The 21,151-nt window shown below is 38.6% G+C and overlaps 1 long non-coding RNA gene across 1 annotated transcript; it reads left to right on the forward strand.

Moving 5' to 3' along the window:
• Positions 1 to 7,057: 7,057 nt before the first annotated feature.
• LOC106149056 lies at positions 7,058 to 20,490 on the forward strand. Its single transcript, XR_001234989.1, has 3 exons — positions 7,058 to 7,149; positions 10,297 to 10,499; positions 20,151 to 20,490. It is a non-coding gene; the product is annotated as an uncharacterized LOC106149056 (long non-coding RNA).
• Positions 20,491 to 21,151: the final 661 nt, after the last annotated feature.

The following is a 21,151-nucleotide window of genomic DNA, read 5'->3' on the forward strand; positions in this document are numbered from 1 at the left end:
AAAATCCTTCATTAATAAAATTATAGTACATTGGGTAGAAAGTGACAGTTCTAATATTCTCTTTATATCTCTACTTTACTCAGTATGGGGCACTGGAATAAAAACACTGAAATAAAGCAATAGGTATTTATATGAAATGGATTGTGTTTGAGAGCTTGGGTGCTGATACTGCATTTGTTTCTTTGCGTTCTCTAGTGTCCCATTCAGAGTGTGGACTGCCACACAAAATTGTATATTTTTCCCTAAACAGCAACTTACCTACTTCCCTCTCTTTTCTGACACATCTTCAACTATTTGCTTTTTCCCTGTCTCACCTTGCATTCTAAAGATTGGCCTATAATGCTTTCAAGTTCAATGATTTCTGTTCTAGTTAACATTAAGGTCCAAGAACAACCCAATTTTGGGCAAGAGATTCTTGCTATTTACATGAGTAACCTCCTTTAGAGAGCTCTGTGGCATGAAAAATATCCAAATGGGATGATTTATATAATCCTACCTCGTTTATGGTCTTGTGCAAAAATGAAGAGGTATTCCTGTATATTATTATTATTTTTAAGAGACTTATATGCCTCTTATACCATTAATAACAGTTAATTGCCATTCAAATGCTATTCAAATTCTGAGTATTACTATTCAAATTCTGGGTAGCACTAAAACACCATTTACAATTGCCGTTAAATCATATTACTTCTTTAGCTATAATAAGATACTTTCATAAACAATAGTTTAACTTATGCTGATTTTCAAAATTGTTTGGAGAAGTCCTCAAAAAGTTGAGGAAAGTCCAAGTCTTTTATCTCCTTTGAGAGTTTATCTAGTTGGAAAACATTTCCCCTCTTAGTAAAGTCCTATCTTGCGTTTAATGTTGAACCTACTTCTAATGTGTACAGATTTGCTGGTGTTCATATCAGGAGAAGAACCCCAGATACATGTATACAATCTTTTGTACCCAAAGTGAATTATGAAAAAAGACTCTAGTGAAGTCTGACTGCTCAAAGGGAGTAAGGACTGCCACATACAGAAAAGAGATTTAAACAACCAAGTTTCTGAGATCCTACTTTTGTTCCATAAAGTAAGTTCTGATGTCTAAGAAGCCATGTAATCTTTGGTTAAACTTAGAACATCTTTCCAGGTGCTTGACAGTTAAAATAATTTATTGTAGAAAAGCCCTCACAAAAACCTATCAGACAGTCTCTGTGAGCATCAGCAGCATCTGCTCAGAGGGTGTAGCTGCATGATGATAAACAGTGGATCAAAACTGGGAAGGTTGCTTCCAAACAACTGAAGCATAGCTTTTATTCTCCTTGTTTCCATCATCAGATTTGCTATTAAAATTTTTTAATGTGGCCATATATATGTATATGTATATACACAGTAGCTATATATCTATATATCTATGCATATCACACCATAAAATGTATCATTTTAACCGTTTTAAGTGTGGGGTGCAGGGGCATTAATTTCATTGATGTTGTGTAACTGTCAGTACTACCTAGGTCTAGAATTCTTCTTTTATCATCTCAAATTGTCAAACTGAAATTCTATATTCATTCAGCAATAACTCCTCACTTCCCTGTGGCCCTCCAGTGTGTGGTAAACACTGTATCTTTTTGCATTTCACTATTCTAGCTACCTCATAGAAATGCAACCGTACAGTATTTGTTCTTCTGTGTTTGGCTGGTTTCATTTAGAGTAATGTCTTTATGTTTCGTCCATGTATCAGGATTATATTCTCCGTGGAGGCTGAGTAATGGTTGTGTGAATAGTCTACACTTTGTGTATCTGTGCATCCATCCGTAGACATTTGTGCTGTTTTCACCCTTTTGCCATTATGAACAATGCTGCTGTGAACATCAGTGTACAGTATTTGCTGGAGTCCCTGTGAACGAACATACCCAGGTCCTTTGTGAACATACCCATAACTTGAATGCCTGGATCGTATTTCTGAATCAAACATGGAATTCCATGTTTTTCAGAACCATAACACTACTTTCCAACGTGGCTGCACTATTTGCACGCCTGTTTACAAGGCCCCATGGTTCAATTTCTCCACATCTACACAAATTTTTGTTATTTCCAGTTTTGTTTTTTTGGTAGTGGTGGTGGGATAATAGCCACCCTAATAGACATAAAGCGGTAGGTACCTCATTGTGATTTTGGTTTGCATTTCCCTTCCATTTTGCTGTTCAGCGTCCTTCCCTGCACTTTTTGCCCATGTGTAAATCTTCAGAGAAATGTCTATTGCAAGCCGTTGGCTCATTTGTGAGTTCTGTCATTGGTTTAATTGGTGAGTTGCTAGCATTGAAAAGTTGCTGTTGTTTTGCATATCAGGTCATGGTCAATTATCAAAATAGATCATTTGATTCCCTATGTAGCAATAAGGTCTGTTTTCCAAGGCCAACTTTTGAGCGAAGGTGAATGCAACAAGTCAAGCTTGTTTAGTCACACAGTGAGCCAATCGTACATCTAGTTGGGAAAAGGATAAGAATTGTTGGAAAAAGGATAAGAATTGTACAAATTTCATTGTAAGTCTTGTGGCCTCATCACTCGTAATGATTTTCATAAAACCTTATGCTTTGGCATTGAAAGGACATAATAAAATTCTCTAAACTCTGAAGAGCATTTAGAGCATCTTAATCCCAAGAAAGAATGATCTGGTGCAAGAGGTAAACTGTGATTTGATAATGGAAATTGTGTCTTGAGGGGTTTTGCTTAAAAAACAAAGACTCTGAAAGTATGTTTCAAGAATGATGTCACACCCTCCCCCTTCCCTTCAGCCAAAAGAGCAAAGAAATCCAGAAGTCCAGTTCTTTGAGTGCAGCAACATAATGAAGGTCACACCTGAAGTAGAGATTTAAGCAGGAGTGAGGAGGTAAATTAGTAATGATCATAATGACCAACATCATCAACATCAAAAGCATCCATTATGTTCATTTCCCAGCATCAATGCATGCTGCAAACAATTTCATATATAGTATGAGAAAGATGTGAACGCTATGAAAATCAATGAGTGTATGATAGCTATATGTGTAATAAAATTACACATTTGGTGTGTTTGTGATAACACTCATCTAAAGATTAATGGGATAATCAAAGTAGTCGTGAATCAGTAATAAACATTATTTTCAGTTCCCTGAAATGAGACTGTAATTCTTTGTTAAAACAGCCTATACACACATATATTAAAATATAAATGTGGTGTCTCACATGTTAAACACACTCCTTACCGCAGAACAACACCCCCATCCCCAAGCCGATATTTCTGGATGGGCTAGAAGGAAATTTAACATACTTTGGAGCAGTTTACATAGCTCAGGAGACCCACTGAATTTTGAATATTCATTTCATCTGCTTCTTAACTATGGCTTACCTTGTCTTTATTCATCTTTTTGAAAGGATAATTTTGGCCTTTTAAGGTCATTGCAGGTTATAATATAATATTACCTCATGAGAAAAAAAAATCTGTATTAGATGATACAATCCAAAACTAGGCAAAAAAGACATGCCAAGTTTGTGTAGAGTGGCTGTTGAAGAAACATACCATTTTCACCCTCTTTATTCGGTTTTTCTTGTTTGAGAATACAAAGAATAATAACAGACAGCTCTGGGCCCACATGAAATTGTGGATGGTAAGTGTTAAGCACACTGCCTAGTGCACAGTAGGTGCTCAATTATTGATCATGGTTACTCTTGTTCTGAACAACTGGTGGAGGGGAGGGAAGGACGTACCTGGGAGCCATGAGCAAAGAGGTTTGGGGCCAGGATGGGGCAGGATGCATTCTGGGAATTGTGTAAACGGTGCTGTGGGGCACTGGCTTGATGTAGAAAAGGAGTGAAAGGTCAGGCTGTGAAGCACTCTTGGCTGTGCAGGACGGGTGGGTCCGACTCTGTACCCCATTTAGTAGAAAAGCCACTAGAACCAGAGGAGAACCAGCTGGATCTGTGTCCACAAGAAGATGACAACTAAGTTGTCTTCTTTCCCTCTTTGATCTGTGTGGCTAGTTCTTTTGTTTTAAGGGGAAGGGAGAGGAACTCTAAACTCTTTCACTGCTTTCTGTATTTCCAATCCAGTGTAAAGTGGGACTGAGTACTCTTAATTCTGTTTGTTCGCGGGCATAATGAAGGCCATGATTGGCTGGCTTGGCTGATGACCTTGGTTGCCTCTCTGGGTGGTAGAGCTGTGTCTGAGTCCCCCGTGTTTAGCTGGTTGATGGGTTTTAAACCTATTATCCAGTGATTCAGGTGCTGCAGGGTGGTCTTTAAGGGAACTGGGGTTTGACAAAGACAAGGACCAAGTGATTCTGGAAAAAGTAAATAATTTGCATCCAAGATGAATATAAAAATGCCCCCTGCCAGGATGAGACACTCATTCAAACTTTGCGAGTGCTTTATTGCAGATCCTTCAGCCAGACCCCAAATTGCAATCTGCCTTAACCATAATTCCTGCATTTGGTTACTTGTGCATTGCTTTCTATTCCTCCTGGTCAGCTTTTAGCTTTTGAAACTCAGTGGTATGCAAATGGGTTTAATATTTCAGGCTTTTTTTTTTGGTAAGTAAGTCATAATTTATCTTGATTTTGAAGGCCTCCCAATGGCCTAAGGATTTGCATCTTTATTACCTCAAAGGGTGTTGTGAGGATAAAGTGAAATAATATATGTAAAAGCACGTTAAGTTTTTATTATAAAGCGAGTGGTTTGCATGTACAAGGGCTTGTGTTTCATCTGTCTCTAATAGACCCAGGCTTCAAAGAAATGCAGATGTTCACAGTGAGATTTCTCAGCTGATTTAGAAGCCTGAACTGTATCTAAATTCCATGGCGCAGACCGAAGGGCGAGTTGGCTTTCTTCACATGGTAATAGGCTAGAGCTGAAGAAGGATGGCAAGGGCTATAGACAGGAATGTTTTCATGTCCTTGCCAATAATAAATTGAAAAAGAAAGAAAGGAAAGGGTAATTTTCTCCTCGTAAACCTTTCTTGCTCTGAATAGATGAGGATGGTAGGTCTGAAACGCTGGAAGTTTTAGTTCCAGCAATAGGAGCGCCACACTCTTCAGTGTGTTTCAGAGAATTTGAGGAAAACCAGGTTTCAGGTTCTGAAGTGAGAAGGAAAGTCCGTCACTGGCAGCTTCAAAGGCACAGCTACAGCTCTCACACTGCTGTAAGTATAGTGACAGCCAGTTCGCGCTAGACAGTGAATGCAGTTAAAAATGCAGAAAATAGAACAAAAGATAAAGTTTTTTTTTTTTTAAGAAAGGCCAGTAAGGCAGGAAGATGCAAGTTATTCTAATTGTATCTAGAATTTTCTACACAAATTATGCTTTGTTACAAGTAGGCACAAAAAGTTCTGCCAGTATTTTAAAGTTTTTTTAAAGCAAATTATTGTATTTGTCCCTTCTGATTATAAAAATGATACATGTCTTCATGAGAACTTTATAAAGCACATAAACTATAAAGAAGAAGTTAAACATTACAGCTTCCATACTAGAAGGGATAATCACTTTGACATTTACTTTATTTCTTTTTCCATTTATCTGTATTTTGCTTGTTAGTAAAATTGGGATAATAGCACACATGTTTTGTATAGTGATTCCTTCCCCGCTAGTTATAATGTAAGTGTGTTCCCAGGTCATTAGTTTTTGAAAATGTTTTAATGAACCAGTCATGGGTCACTGTAAGACAGCTACGTGAGGCGGTGTGTAGCAGTGAAGACCAAGGACCCAGAGTCCTTTTGCCTAGGTGTGAAAACCAGCTCTGCTCTTGCCCTCTGTCTATCTCAGGTTCCTCATCTCTAACATGTGATTTAAAATAAAATGGGGCTGTTGTACAGCCTAACTGGATTCATATGTGTTCATTAAAACATGTAGAGCAGTTCCTGGCACAGAGCAAGCATTAAATAGTATCATTATGTCCTGGTTAACATGTTAGCCTATTTCTCATTATTGTCAACAAAAATTAAGCTGTGATGAATATTCTTTTACTTGAGTCTTTTTTCCATCTGAATATTTCCTTAGGATAATTTCTTTAGAAGTGGAGCTACAAAGAATTCTATTTTATTATTTCATTTTTTGTCCTTTTGAGACAGAGTCTCACTATGCAGTTCAGGCTGGGCTTGAACTCACTTTGTAGCCCCGGCTGGCCTCAGTCTTGCAGAGATCCTCCTTCCTCAGCCTCCCGAGTGCTGGGATTACAGATGTGTGCCACCATGCCCAGTTCAATAAAGAATTTTAGTATAAGACTAAGCTGTATCCTAGAAAGACTGCAAGATTTTCCCCTCTACTGTCAACCTGTGGGTTTGCCTGTTTCATTGTGTGTTTGACAATCTGGGAATTTTTATTTAAAACATTTTAGACTACTATTACTGTAAATCTATATTTAAATATTCATTTATCTGATGACTTTTAAAAGAACTTTTTTAGAAATATATTTGTATACTTTATTCTGTGTAAGTTGTTCATTTACTTCTTTTCCCTTCTTTGTAGAAATCACTATATTTTTATGTCAACTTGTGATCTGTTATACCTTTGGCAACTATTTTCCCCAGATCTTTGTGATCCATGCATTTCAAATTGTGTTTTAGTTTATTGGTGCAATTTAGGGATACAGAATGATCTCATTCATTATAAGGAACTTGTTCCTGTACATGACATATCTTGATTCCTCTTTTTATTTTTTACCATTCCTCTCCCTTCCCTTCAAAACCCCTTCCCCCTCCCCATTCACAAAGCTCTGTTTTCATTTTATCCTTCTTTTCTCCTTTTTTTCTTTCCCTTCCTTCCTTTCCTCCTCCTCCATCCCTAGTTCCTTTTTCCTTTTGCACCATTTCTTCCTGCTTCACGATAGGGATCTCATCTTATTAGAAAGCTTTTCCACAGCAAAAGAAATCACCAACAAAGTGAAAAGACAACCCACACAGAGTGGGGAAAAATATAACCATAGTTATATGTGGAGGGGTTTGAATCATTTTTTGACTTTAAGATGACCTTTGTATTTGAAAACACCAGGAGGGAATATTTTAGGCAGAGAAGATTACTCCTTCCCACACAGTGCTTACCAGGAACTACGCCCACGAGGTTGTGCTACAGCTGGCCAGCGGGGAGCAGCTAAGGGCCCGAGCTTAGCAGAAGGGAGAAGCAGAGAGAGCAAATTCAGGTGAGTGGAGTGAAAATGCCAAGGCAAGGCAAGGAAACCTCAGACTCTTGTGGACCACGGGGCTTTTCTTAGGATAAGTGCCGAGGAAGGCTTTGGGGGCTCTTTAAAGTATTCAAACCCTGAGTCTAGTGCACTTTCAGTCATTCACTGGGAAAGGTAGTTGGACTTAAGGGTAGAGGACGTGGACTTAGAGTTTAATGTTAGGGAACAAAGGTATAGGGGAAGTGAAGAAAGAAAGCAGGCCCCAGTCAGCCTCTCTGGGAGACACAGAGCACTGTTGGACGCCAAAATAAGGGCATAGAAGGAGATGTAGGGTGGGCTAAATTGGAGCAGATTCTCCATGCAGACCTGAGAACCTGCTCACTCCCACAGTAGGTCCCAGTGCCTCAGGCTTCAGGCTTCTTTGGCTCTTTGGTCACAGACCTAGACCGTGCAGCTCTGGAACCCAGTTATACCCAGAGGGAAGGATGTGTCCTGCTGACATATACTGTGGGGCGAAGGTGAGTTGGTTGAAGGGGTGATCTGGATCTAGCTTGTACTTGTGTTCAGTGACCTCACCAAGATGGTACCTTAAAATTGACTATGGTAGAAGCAATTATACCATAGAAATCAGCAATTAATCTTACTTCCCCCAACGTGGAGAGCTGGGTTACCATGTACACTGGTAGGCAGAATTCACAGGTGACTCAACACAATATTGTAATGGACCATAATTCCTGGAGATATACATTTATGGTGGAAATTGGTCAGGGAGTTTTTTCACCATAGACTGGTGTGAACTTTGGACTATGCGGCAGTCCTAACAGTCCATTCTGGTTTACCTCAGAAGCATCAGAATTCTAATTTTACATAAAATTCCTTTTAAAAAAATCCATAGTAAAAACATGTTACAGAGATAAATAGCAATAATGTAGACGTTAGTGAAACTGCACTGCATAGACCCAGCATGCATTTGTGGCCACATGGTATCTGTGGATCAATAGGAAACCTGATTTCCTTTGCAAAATTGAAAGTGCAAATTGATTTTATCATATTTATTTCTTGTACGGTTCAAGAGCCAGTTTAACAAAATTATGTATATGTGTATATGGAACTGTATTGCTATACAGTTGAATATTTCCACTTAACATAAAAGCAGTATGCTATCTTGCCTTCTTAAATCAAGTTTAAGGCAAACTAGTTACCTGAACATTAAAATATTATAAAGCCTCTTGTGATAGGTAGAATATTTTGGGATAACGTGACACTTTAGTGTTTTTCTGATGTGAAATTAAAATTGAAACTTAGCTACAAGAGGCAATACTGAAATGCTTATTTGAGTTCAGTTATTTACAGGATTTTACTTCTCTTGAAGTATTTAAAACAAACAGCCCCATTATAAAATCTTTCCTATGACAGATTTCCATAAGATGTGGTCAGCTTTCTGGGAAAATTAGATTGAATTTAAGAATTTTGAAATCTGAACTTCAAACTTTGTGGATTTCCTCTTGGTTTTAGATTTTCTTTCAGATGTTTTATTGCACATTGACTCAGCAATCAAGAAATCAAAATATCATAAGAAGGGTAACAGGTATACTATGAAAAGTACATTCATCTGGAACTCATTTTATTCTAAGACAGCATATCTTCAATGTTAAATCCAGTGTAAAACACTCCAGTATCATTAAATTCTGGAAACTCTTTTGCTAGAATTATAATTCTTCACTATTTGACTCTTTCTTCTCCTGAATATTTAAAAATTCTTCTTTATAACTAGGATTATTGCTTTGCAATTTAATAGGATTCAAAGGTTGTTAGTCACTCATCTGATACTCAGCAATCCTTTATCTCTCCTCTCTTCCTTCTACCCTACTTTTACCCGTTTTGAAAGTATACTACGGAATACACACACTCTGACATCCAGGGTAAGCTCTTGGTCCACAGTCTTGGTTGGGCTCATGTACCAGCTTTTCTCAATTCAGATTCCTTCAGAGCCACAATAACCAGGAGAGTTTAATGTCCATCTTTACCCTTTACTCTCTCTTTGGTCTTCAAGCCAAGTATGAGCTATAAATTGTACAGTGTACAGCTGGTTTGAGACACAGAGAGAGAGAGGAAGAGAAGAGGGAGGGAGAAGGAGAGGGAGAGGGAGCAGAGGGATTTCAGGAGAGGGGAGAGATGGAGGGGGAGAGAGGGATTTCCTATCATTTTTTCATGAAGTTTGTAAAACAAAGTTGGAAATGAGGAAAAAATAAAACAGGAAGCAGGATTGCACATGTAAATTAAATCTTTTCACCTCAACTCTTTTTAGATAGCCCAGGAGTATTAGGAGTGTGTGTGTTTTGGATGGGCTCAGCATGCATTCCAACAGTAAATGGCTTCCTGTTCAGCATGTTCGAAGTCAGGCTGTCTTTTGGGGTTGGTTTAAAAATATGTGTGAAATATGTACTTTTACTTCAAGCCAAGTCAAATGTTTTCAGTCACCCCCCCACCCCTTACTTGCCTCTTCTCTCTTCCTATCCTGTCATTTCTTGCTCCCCAGACAGTAAACTAGACCCCAAGATGTGTTTTTATTTTTCAAAAGGAAGTTTGGTGATTAATTACGAGTTACATTAAACATATATTATTGCCCTCAAGGGTGTTTGCCGAGAACCTGGCCAGTGTCATTTCTGCCTGGCATTCTCAGGTGTTCGAGCTTGGCAAACAGAAGTGAGAGAAGTATGCAGAGAAACCAAATATTTGGCTCAGGCTCAACAGGGAACCAGTGGATAATTGAGGGTGAGAAATGGTCTATAACTTTTCACCTCAGTGGTGATGAACCTATAATTCCCAAATTGTTTGTTTAATTTTCTATTTCTACCACATCAGTGACAAATATTATTTTGTACTGCGTGTTCCTTGTGGATTTTTTTTTCATTAGCGAAGTCCAATTAAGATGCCTGAAAGGAAAATAACATACCTGGGGCCATCATACCTAGGAAGAAATGCCACAAATGTAGCAGGGAGGAAAAAATATGGAGTTTGGGTAGAGGCCACAGGGCCCCTCTGCACAATGGTGCTCTGCTATTGATAGACATTAAAGATATGCGTCTTGTGACCTAATTAAAGGAAACGCTCAGATACTCACATTTGAAATCAGGCTGTCGAGGAACCTTTTGTTTGGCACAGGCTATGGAGACTGAATCTTCCTCGGTACAAAGGCTTCAGACAGAGGCTTTGTGCCTCTCCCCACCCCCACTGGACTGAGCCTGTTGAAGTTCTGGAATGTTCCTCCCCACATTGGACTGCGTCCCTTGAAGTTCTGGAATCCCTGCCCCGCTGTGCCTGTTGAAGTTCTAGAATGTTCCTGGACAACACATTTACTAATGAGCGTAGGTATCAGAGTTAACCTTTTCTATACCTTAGAATTTATGTAGTGTAAGAGGTCATTTATTTTTTACTGTTATGGGAATTACATAGCTTGTGTGGGAGGGGAGAAAAGCCAACCTTTCCTTCCATATAAATCTCTAAGGATAATTTATTCAAAGAATGTCTTTGACACGTGCGTCCAGGCTTTTGGTATTGGCTGCTTGCAAGTCAGTTGAACTCAGCAAACACTTACTGAATTATTGACTTGCAATCCTCATTGCTAGTTGCTTTTAATAGGATGGTAATGACCTGGAAGTAATTCAGCTTGACAACACCCAACAGCCTTTTATTATAAAAACCTGAAGAATATAGCACTGTAAGAGAACTTCCTTAACATGATAAAAGGCATTTATTAATATAAATCCCCAAATCTAAAAACATACCCATAGATAGCGTTATACTTATTGGCAGACCACTAAAAACTTTCCCCATAAAAACAAGGAACAGGATAGGAACCCCATTTTTACCACGGTTACTCAACGTTTTTCTAGAAAGTCTAGCCAGAACAATTAGATGATCAAAAGAAATAAATGGATCCTAGTTGGAAAGGAAGAAGAAAAACTGTCTCTATGTACACATTATGTGATCCTCATACGTAAAACGTACTAAAGACTCCACAGTAAAAATTTAGAGCTGATAAACCAGCTCAGCAGTGGTGCAGTTGCTTCATCCTTTGGTTGTAGTTGAGCAGCACAGTGCCTGCCTCACTGCATGATTTGCCCTCAGAGCAAAAACGAATGTTTTTAAATGTGGCTATGCAAGGTCTCCTAAAGTATGGGAAAAAATAATCGCTCCCGTGGTCAGTTTAAAGCATAAAATTCTCGTGAGACTATTTTGGCACTGTGTCAAAGTATTTTATTAAAATTCCAAATTTTATTAAAATTCCAAATACTTATAAAGCTAGTATAGGAGACAGAGTATCCCTCATCTAAAAATCTCAAATCTGAAATGCTCCAAAATCTGAAACTTTTTGAGCACCAATATGGTGCCACATGTAGACAATTCCATACTTTACATCATGGGGTAGGTCACTATCAAAATGCATGTATGAGATAGCCTCTAGGCTCTGTGCATAAAGAGTATATAAAGCATAAGTAAATTTCCTGTTTAGTTTTGGGCCTTATCCTCAAGATAATGACCACTATGGAAATCAGGAGAAGATTCCTCAAAAAAACCCTAGAAATTTCATTCTACCCAGCTCTTCTCATTCTAGGTATCTTCCCAAAAGAGTTAAAGACATCATGTTACAGTGATTCATGTGTACCCACATTTACAGGAGCATAATTCATAATAGCTAAATCTTGGAAGCAGTCTATATGTCCATCAACAGATGAATAGTAAAAGAAAATGTGCTATTTATACACAATGGAGTACTACTCTGCCATAAAGAAAGATAAACGAGTCATTTGTAGGAAAATGGATGCACTTTGTGAGCGTAATGTTAAGTGAAATAAATCAGACACATGAGTTAAATATCACAGGGTTTGTCTTATATGAGAAATCAAAAATATAAAGAAAAGATAGACAAAGGAAGCAAGGAGATAGATTTTTTGCAAAAGGGACCAAGACTGCTGGAGGGAGGGGAAGGGATGAAAAAAAGAATAACATGTTCGTGCACCAGCTCCCCATGGTGAGCGTAATCATTATGAACTGCAAACATGTACTAATAAAAAATAAAAACTAGAGAAACCTCATCATTTATGTGCAAATATCCCCAAATCAGGAGTCCAAGAACATTTCTGATTCCAAGCAGTTTGGATAAAGGTTGTCCAGCTTGTAGTATATTCTGTTTCATCTTGCCTTGAGGTGGATTCACTTCACAGTCTGAAGTGGATTCTTTAGGTTGGTTGCCTCCTGAGAGCAGATGGTACTGCGTAGAGGAAAGTGAGCACCTCCTGCAATATGGTGCCTAGAGAGAGAGATACAGAGGATCAACACACAGAAGACCTTTGCTGTTTCTTATGGCTATCACAAGCCCCATCTGATTATCCAAACCAATGAAAATGAAATAAAGTTAAAAACTAAGTTTCTTAGTTGCACTGGCGCATTTCAAGTATTTGGTAATGGCATATAGCTAGTGACTTCCATGTTGGACCTCATGGACACAGGACATTTTCATCATTACAGAAAGTTGCCAGGGCACTGCTGTAGGTAATGTTTTGTTCCTGTGTCACCTGACAGTAGATAGTGGAGGTAGTTTCTTGTCAGAAGCGATCTCAAGTTCACCTTTTTTTTTTCTGGTACCGGGAACCGAACTCACGACCTGTGCTTGCCAGGCAGGCACTGTGCAGCTGAGCTAAATCCCCAGCCCCTCAAGTTCAACTTTTAATGACTAAAAATATTTGGTTGTATTAATGTACTATGATTTTTTAAAATTTTATTTTTATTGGTAGGCATTTGCAAAACATAATGATTCTATTCCCTATGGGGATTTGGTACATGTACACAACACATCTTCTTTTCTTAATCCCTTTCCTCTGCCCTTTTCCTTTCCCCTGCACCTCTTGGTCTCCTTCTCTTTTGCTTAAGATTTATCTACCTATTTTTCATTATCTTTTTCTTTCCTCTTTATTTATAGTTTGAGTCTCCTTCTGTCAGGGGAACCATGCAATAGTTAATCTTGTGTGTATCACTTCTTTCACTTAACATTACGGTCTCAAGGTGTGTACCATGATTTTAAAAAATCAATTACTACAGAAACAACTTTTTGTAACTTAATGGAAATATGACTGTGATTTAAAAGTAAAAACCCTGCGGCAGAATTTCTGTACTCATCATAAGTTATTTAGAGTAAGTACTGGAAGATAAGTAAAATGCCTGGATCAATGTTATAAATGCCTTTCAAGATGTGGCTGAATTTCTCTTCAGAAGGTTTGTTTACCTTCCCAACCCCAGTGCCAGGGGAATCACTTGGTTTTGAAAGAAAAAGAGCAGTACCCTGAAGAACAATACCAAAAGGAAATGACACAGAAGGACAGCGTACCTGCTTCTGTGAAGACTGGAACTGCAGTTTTGGAAAAGAATAGCTGTGAACATCTAAGCTGCAAAACAACACACAATAATACCTAGCATCCACATGCAGAGTGCTATTTAGGCATTTTGTACATTAACTAATCCTTATCACGACCTTTGGAATTAGACTCTCTGACTAATCCCTCCATCAGACAAAATGGAGGCATCTGCAATAAAGAAACTGGCTTCACACAGCTAAGTAGCATCTCTAGGATTTGAATTCACCCGGCCTCGTCAGGGAGGGGAGGCTACGCATTCAAGAATCTCCATCCAAGAGGACCAGTTATGAGGGACTGAGTTGTATGCTCCCACCACAGATATGTTGAAATCCTAATCCCCAGAGCCTCAAAATATGAATTCACTTGGAAACAGGGTCTTTGCAGATGTAAGTAGCTAAGAAGAGGCTGTACTCAGGTAAGGGAGGATTCTAATCCAGTGTGCCCCACATCCTTACAAGAGGCCACGTGAAGACCTAGACCCTGGGGGGATCTTGTGTGATGATGAAGACACACACTGGAGTCACAGAGAACAACCGCCAGATGCCAGGAAGAGGAGGGGAAGGATTCCCATGTATATTTTACGGGAAGCGAAGCCCTGCTCACACCATGGTTGCAGACAATCTAGCCTCTAGAGCTGTGAGCCCACACATTTCTGCTGTTTTAACTCACCAAATGTGTGGTGCATTGGTTGCAGCTGCCCTTGGAAGGGGAATACATGGAGTAACTTAGGCATGTCTGTGTCTGACCAGATGCCTACATAGCCCTGAGTGTACCTCGCCTACTTCCAGTCTCAGTCCCCTTCACCTTTGTCAGATACTACATGATACCCAGTCATATGGGAGAGGGCCAAGGACAACGTTGGTCATTGCTTCTGTACATCTTAGAAATATTGAATAACACCCTCACACAGTGACTCACAAAGCAAATGTTTTATTAAATTTTCCAACATTGTATTTGGTTTCTGGGAAGCTAGGAATTGTATATTTTTGTTCATTTTGAAAGGGCAGTGGTTCACTAAGACTGTATGAACTTTGGTAATATCATGTAACCATACTGAGATTTGTGTATCTTGTAGGGAAAAACCACTAGGGCTTGAAACAACTGTCCATGGACTTTTCCTTTTATCCTGACTTTAATTTTCAGACTTTGTTAGAATAGAGCTTGCCCAATTTTGGAAAATCGGCATACTGCGTGACTTAAAATGTAAATCACATGTACAGTGTATTCCAAACTCTGATTTTAAAGTCTTCACAGTGAAAATAACTGGAAATTATCTTATCTTCAGTGAATACTTGAAATATATTTTCTTAATTTGCCCTTTATGATATCAGGAGGAGAGAAGAGTCCAGAAATATCAGGAATCTTGTAGGAAATCTTGTTCTCCAACATGTTTCTCTACTGTGTGATTAATTACCTGATTCATTCTCCTCTCCCAAAAACTTATCTTCTGCTGTCAGTAATTGGTGTTGAAATTCTATAAGAAATATGTGTTTAAGAAACTCTATACGAAATCACTGTTTGCCCCGACAGATAGGACTTACAAAGGAAAACCAGTAGCAGCTGCTTTACCATGCCTTTACCTTCTAAAATTGTGCCAAAAACTTTTGCATGGCATGTCTTTGAGCTGTATAAAACCTCATGAGCTGTGAGATAGACACTGATATCTACTGAGAAGGGAAGCATGAAATGTTTCAGTGGAGAAAAGAGAAAAGAGAAGCATTAAAGCTAAGATTTCAACACCTTATACTTTGCCTGGCACTTCTTGAAACTTTCTGATACACTTGAAGCACTACTCACTCAGGTGGACTGTAGAGCTAATATAAATTGAGATGTGCTCCAAGCATAAAATGGACAATGAATTTTGAAGATTGACTATGAAAAAATGAATGTAAAATATTTTGCTGATATTTTATTTATTTTTATTTTTTATTATTTTAAATAGTAAAAGAAGGATAACATAGTAATAGGGGGGCTTACCAAATTACAGACAAAGTGGTAGGAAATTACCAATGGTTGTTGTTTTACATATTGTTATCTACAAGATAGTTTCTCAGGAAAACAAATAGACAAATAATAGTGAGTTACAGACAAAAATGGTAGGTTATTATCATTATCAATGGTTGTTGTACTATACTTTGGTATCTTCAAAGTGGTTTCTAAAGAAAATAAATAGAGCTATACATGAGAGACCAATTGAATATTCATTGACTATTCTCAGTGGTTGTTGTTGGAAACACATAGTAATAAACATACATCCATTTATGCAATAGCATAGGAACAATACAAACATTTCAGAGTTATGGACAGATTAGTAGGAAAATATCAATGGCTGCTGTAATACATGGTGGTATCTTCAAAGTGGTTTCTCAGGAAGACAGAGATACGCAAGAAAGATCTAACAAGTAGTTACAGCCTAATGGTTGTGAAAAATAGCGCATTACCTCCTCACCAGTGACTCCTTTCACTGAGGTGTGATGGCTGGAAGGAAGGCCAGGACTGAAAAGAAGGACCAAGAGACTTGCAATTCTGTCTACCAATAGGCTGTTTTCTTTTTCCTCTGTAGTCATGATTACCCGGGGCTCCTCCATGGACATGACAGTCTGGCCAGAAGGAGAAGGCAGAGTATGCCCCAGGTCCCCTCATTCCTGTTGGACTAACTGGTAGGATAGGTCTGAGCTCTGGGGCCTCTGCTTCAGAGGGCAGACCAATCTTCAGTGGTCACCTTTGCATTCAGGGGATGGCCCAGGGGGCTTTTTAGGGCAGTTCCTCTTGAGGTGGCCTGGCTTTTAACAGTGGTAGCAGAGGAATGTAGTCATTGAGTTCTTCTTGGGGCCCCGAGAATCAGACTTAGGGTCTGTTTCTCTTAGTGCCGCAACAAAAGCAGCTGCTTTTTCTTGGTCTGTTTGTTTTCTCTCCTTGGCCTCCTCCTCATCACAGCTATAGAATACTGAGAAGGCAATTCTTACTAACATCTCAAGTGAGCCATCTGGGGAGAAAGCCATTTTTTGTAGCTTTTTCTCTCCAGCCTCCCAGCGTTGCTGATATTTTAATACCCATTTCATGTCACAAGACAATATTTAGATACCTTTGAAATGGCAACCCATATACTAAAAGGAAACACTTGTAAGTGATGTGATGGAGGACTTGTATCCAGAATATATATATATCACTCTCAAGACTAAAAAAGAAAACAATAAACCAATTTTTTTAAAAAAATTTATTTTTTGGTACCAGGAATTGAACTCAGGACTTGCACTTACCAGGCAGGTGTTGTGACACTGAGCTATATGCCCAGTCCAATAAACCAATTTTTAAAATGGGAAAAGATTCCAAAAGACACTTCACCAAAGGCATATGTAGACAGCAGATAAGGACATGAAAACATGATCCAACCATTTCACACCTATGTATTACCAAGGAGGTGCAGACATTTGTCCAAAGACCTGTACATGGATGTCCCTTGCAACTTTATCTGTAATAGTCAACACTCTGAGTCCACCCAAAGGTCCTTCTATAGTGAATGGAGAAACAAATCATGCTACACTCATACCAAGGAATAATACAGTAAAAAGAAATCACACAGCAATGTGGATGAATCTCAAAATAATTGCATTGAGTGTAAAAAGGCAGGCCAAAGAAGAATACCGACCATACCATTCTATTTATACACACATAGTTTTAGAACATGAAAACTGATCTATAGTGACAGAAAATAGGTCCCAGCTTATTTGGAGCTGGGGAAGCAAGATAGGATGGAAAAGAGGACTCACAAAAGGTGCCATTTCTGGAAGGTGATGAGTATGTTCATTATCTTGATTGTGGTGTGATTTCATGGACAGACACACACATTTTCTGAAATTTGTCAAATTATACATGTTACAATGTGGGATTTATTTTATGTTATCTATACCTTAATGAAACTTTTTAAAACATTATCATCTATCTATCTATCTAGCTCTTCAGATAACCAGATAACTTGGATATCTATACCTTAATGAAACTTTTTTAAACATTATCATCTATCTATCTATCTAGCTCTTCAGATAACCAGATAACTTGGATACTGTCAGTAATTTAATTTAAAAGAAAAATGAGTTTTAAGCCTTTAAAAAAGGCAAAGAATACATTTCAAACTAATTTTCCATGTACATAACATATTCTTATTTTCAAGACATTCCTGTCATTCAAAACTAATTAGTAAAAAGTTAGAAACATGAACTGTGAAGGCTTCAGTGTTAGTGATAGATTGTTTGTTCCCAGTTTTCCCTCCTTTTATGTGAGCTCCTTTGCCCCTCCTCTCAGTAAGAGTCAGAGTTGATTTCCCTACTCCTTAAATCTGGGTTGGCCCTGTGAATTTCTGCCGATCTGCTCCAGTGACAGAAATGGTGGTCTGCCAGTTTGGGGCTTGGTTGTCAGCAGCCTTCCCACACTGCCTGTTCTGTCCCTTGGTGCCCTTACACTTTCCATGTGGGTGGCCCCCAGCTGGCCCATGTGCAGATGAGTGGCTGTGTAGCAGAGCAAACTGTCCCAGGTGAGGCCATCTGGATTAGTTTCCTTCAGCTGCTCCCATAAACTCCCACAAATTTAGCAGCTTAAAACATCAGTTTATCATCTTATGGTTCCATTAGTCGGAAGACTAGCCAAGGACTAAATGGATGTTCTTGGGGGAGCACCAGGGACAATCCTTTTCCTCACCTTTTCTAGTTTCTGCAGGTTGCCTGCATTCCTTGGCTTCTGGCACTTTCCTGTCTTCAAAGCCAGCAGCAGTAAGTGGAGTCCTTCTTACATCATGTCACTGACCTCCTCATCTCATTCCCTTTTGCACTTTTAAGGGCCCTTGTCATTACACTGGGCAACCTAAATAATCCAGGATAATCTTATTTTAAAGCAAGCTGATCGGCAGTTGTAAATCTATCTACAATCTTAACACTTCTCTGCTGTGTAAAGTAACATTTTCACAGGTTCCAGTGATTAGGATGTGAACATCTGTTTTTGGGGTGGTGATGGTGATGGTTGTTATTTTCCCTATACTGTTCTTGGCCACCAGTACCTCGACAACCCAGGAACTCAGTGCAGGTCCATGAGTGATCTTTCTCTGACCAGAGCTGCCTGGCCAACTGCAACTGAAATCTCAAGCCACTGATCTGCAAAATGGTGAATCCAATAAAACTTGGTTAATCACCATCAGAAAGGATGAAGTATTTTCTTGTGAAACAGGGAAACCAAGAGTCTTTAAAAAGGGCCAACAAATGTGAACTTACTTCTTGTATTTACGTAAAACACTCCAAGATCAAATTTCTAAAATAGTTCTGATCATTTGAGATGCTCTTTTTTAATTTAACTATTTTATGAATATTTTTTTTTTTTAGGAGGTAACATGAGGACTGGGGGTGTAGCTCAGTGGTAGAGTTCTTGCCTAGCTTTGCTGAGGCTCTTGGTGTAATCTTCAGTAATGAACAAAAAGGTAACATGATATTGGATGAGCTGTCTCTTTATTGAATTATTTGCAGTGTAGGAAGTCATACTGCACATTTACCCACCCTTCCCTTCCAGCATTCTTAACTGTGTTCTTAGATGATTTTGCCAACCCAGGGGAAGGTTTAATCCTCAATCCTTGCTCTTTGGAAAAGTAATGATTTGTAGGCTGGGCCAAATTTCCATTAGCAAATAAATGATATATATTTTTAACAATGTCTCAGTGTATTAAATTGAGTTTGTAATTCTATTTTAAGTAGACCTGACGTGCAGGAAACTACTTATGGTTTGTACCCTGTGGTATAGATCACATGATCAACATTTGGAGGGTCAGAATTTTGTTTATATCTTTGACATGCCTCAGGATAAAAATTCTCTGTTTCAATTGTGAAACAGGAAGGGAAAACTTTAAAGTAGCTTTCTGGTAGACATAACATTTTTGCATCCTGAGTGAACCCTCAGAAAACTGAGACTCAAAAGTTTCAAGTGGAAAAATATGAACCAAGCAGAATAATTTCTAATTGAAGCACACAAAGTTTTTTACCTTGCAATGTTTGTACCATGCTATGTTTCAGTTGTGAGCCCTAAATTCTCCATTTTCAGGATTTACTAGCATAACAGGAAAGAACAGTGGGTTAACATCATCAGTTTGGTGGTAAAGTCTCACAAAACAGTGCACATCTGCCTGTTGGTAACTTCATGCTGTAGAAGGTCCACTTATGTGTGTGTGTGTATGTGAGAGAGGGGTGGGGGCAGAGAGAGAGAGAGAGAGAGAGAGAGAGAGAGAGAGAGAGAGAGAGAGAGAGATGGGCCTCTTCATTACCAGTAAAATTTATTATGAAAGACCTGAAATTGGAAATTAAGAAACCTAGGTAATTCTTTGGCAACCAAACAAGATTCACACATTCAAAACTCTTGGAAATTTAAGACACCTGCTAATGGTTCCTAGTATAACAGATCAGGGAAATATTTAAGAATAAATAAATAGGTTGCATCATTGGAATTTCTTGTTTCTTGTTTTAGTTTGTTTTTTTCCTTTGCTTTTGGAGTATTTTGAACTTCACCATCATGAAGTCTCCTGTCTGTGGATATAAAAAAATTACTTTTTCTGTTTTTTTTCCCCCATAGAGAGCAGAATGCATTTGAAATGATCTATGAGATCTGAAGAGTCTTCTACGTTGGGATAAACACCAAAGTACTTCTTCTTCTTAATTCCCTTATTATTGGTTTTCTGTTGGGAGTTATGTGACCAGTGTTGGCCTCAGAGGATGTCACAGTGTGTTTAGAGCTACAAATTAGATAAGGTGTTATCATCATCTAACCTGGCTAATGCTGTGCTCACTGAAAAATTGTAGTTTCCATGGCAATACTGAAAATGGCTTTGCTGTTCACCAGCAAGTAAAATATAAGACATTGCTTTTAACTATTTGGACTTTGGAGAGCTCTAAATAAAACTGCTTGTAGTGTTGTGGCCTGTCTCTGCTTACTGTTATTACCTGGAACCAGAGGGAGTACCTCTCATGTCAGTGCGTGTGAGAATGTTTTCACACGTGCAGGTGTGCAAATCTGTACTCATGGCTTTATTGGTGGATGAGGCCGGAAGAAACTTATTTTCCTACTTACAAGAAAAAGTCAGAGTGCTTAGGTGGGTTTTTTGAAGTGTTTTTAACTCAAGTAGAAAGACAACATTGATTTATTTTAATTAATTTAAATAGTGGAAATGTTAAGTCTATGAAGACAGATAGGGCAGTGACAGCAGGAGACACATTTATTCGGTGCTTACTGTGTGCATCTCCATAACCTGTGTTGAGTTCACCACTGCAAGAAGAGGCATTGTATTTGCAGCATATGGATATGGAAGTAGTTCAGGAAGATCAAGCTACTTTGTGTCAGAGCTCAACTGCAAAGTCAAGTGTGATTCCAAATCATATGTCACAAGCTCCATACTCTGATATGTCTTATCTCACCAGAGTTCATTGTCTAGGCCAGTACTATGTTCATAAGCATTTACAGAATGCTTGATTGTGATGGAAAGAATTTTACACACAATTGTAAAATGAGGAAAGAGAAAAGTTTTAAAAAGATCTTTCTAGAAATCCTAGTCTCAGACACATTTATGTAAAAGGAGG

Source organism: Chinchilla lanigera, unplaced genomic scaffold, assembly GCF_000276665.1.
Source record: "Chinchilla lanigera isolate Chin_1 unplaced genomic scaffold, ChiLan1.0 scaffold00035, whole genome shotgun sequence".
In the NCBI taxonomy this organism is placed as follows: domain Eukaryota; kingdom Metazoa; phylum Chordata; class Mammalia; order Rodentia; family Chinchillidae; genus Chinchilla; species Chinchilla lanigera.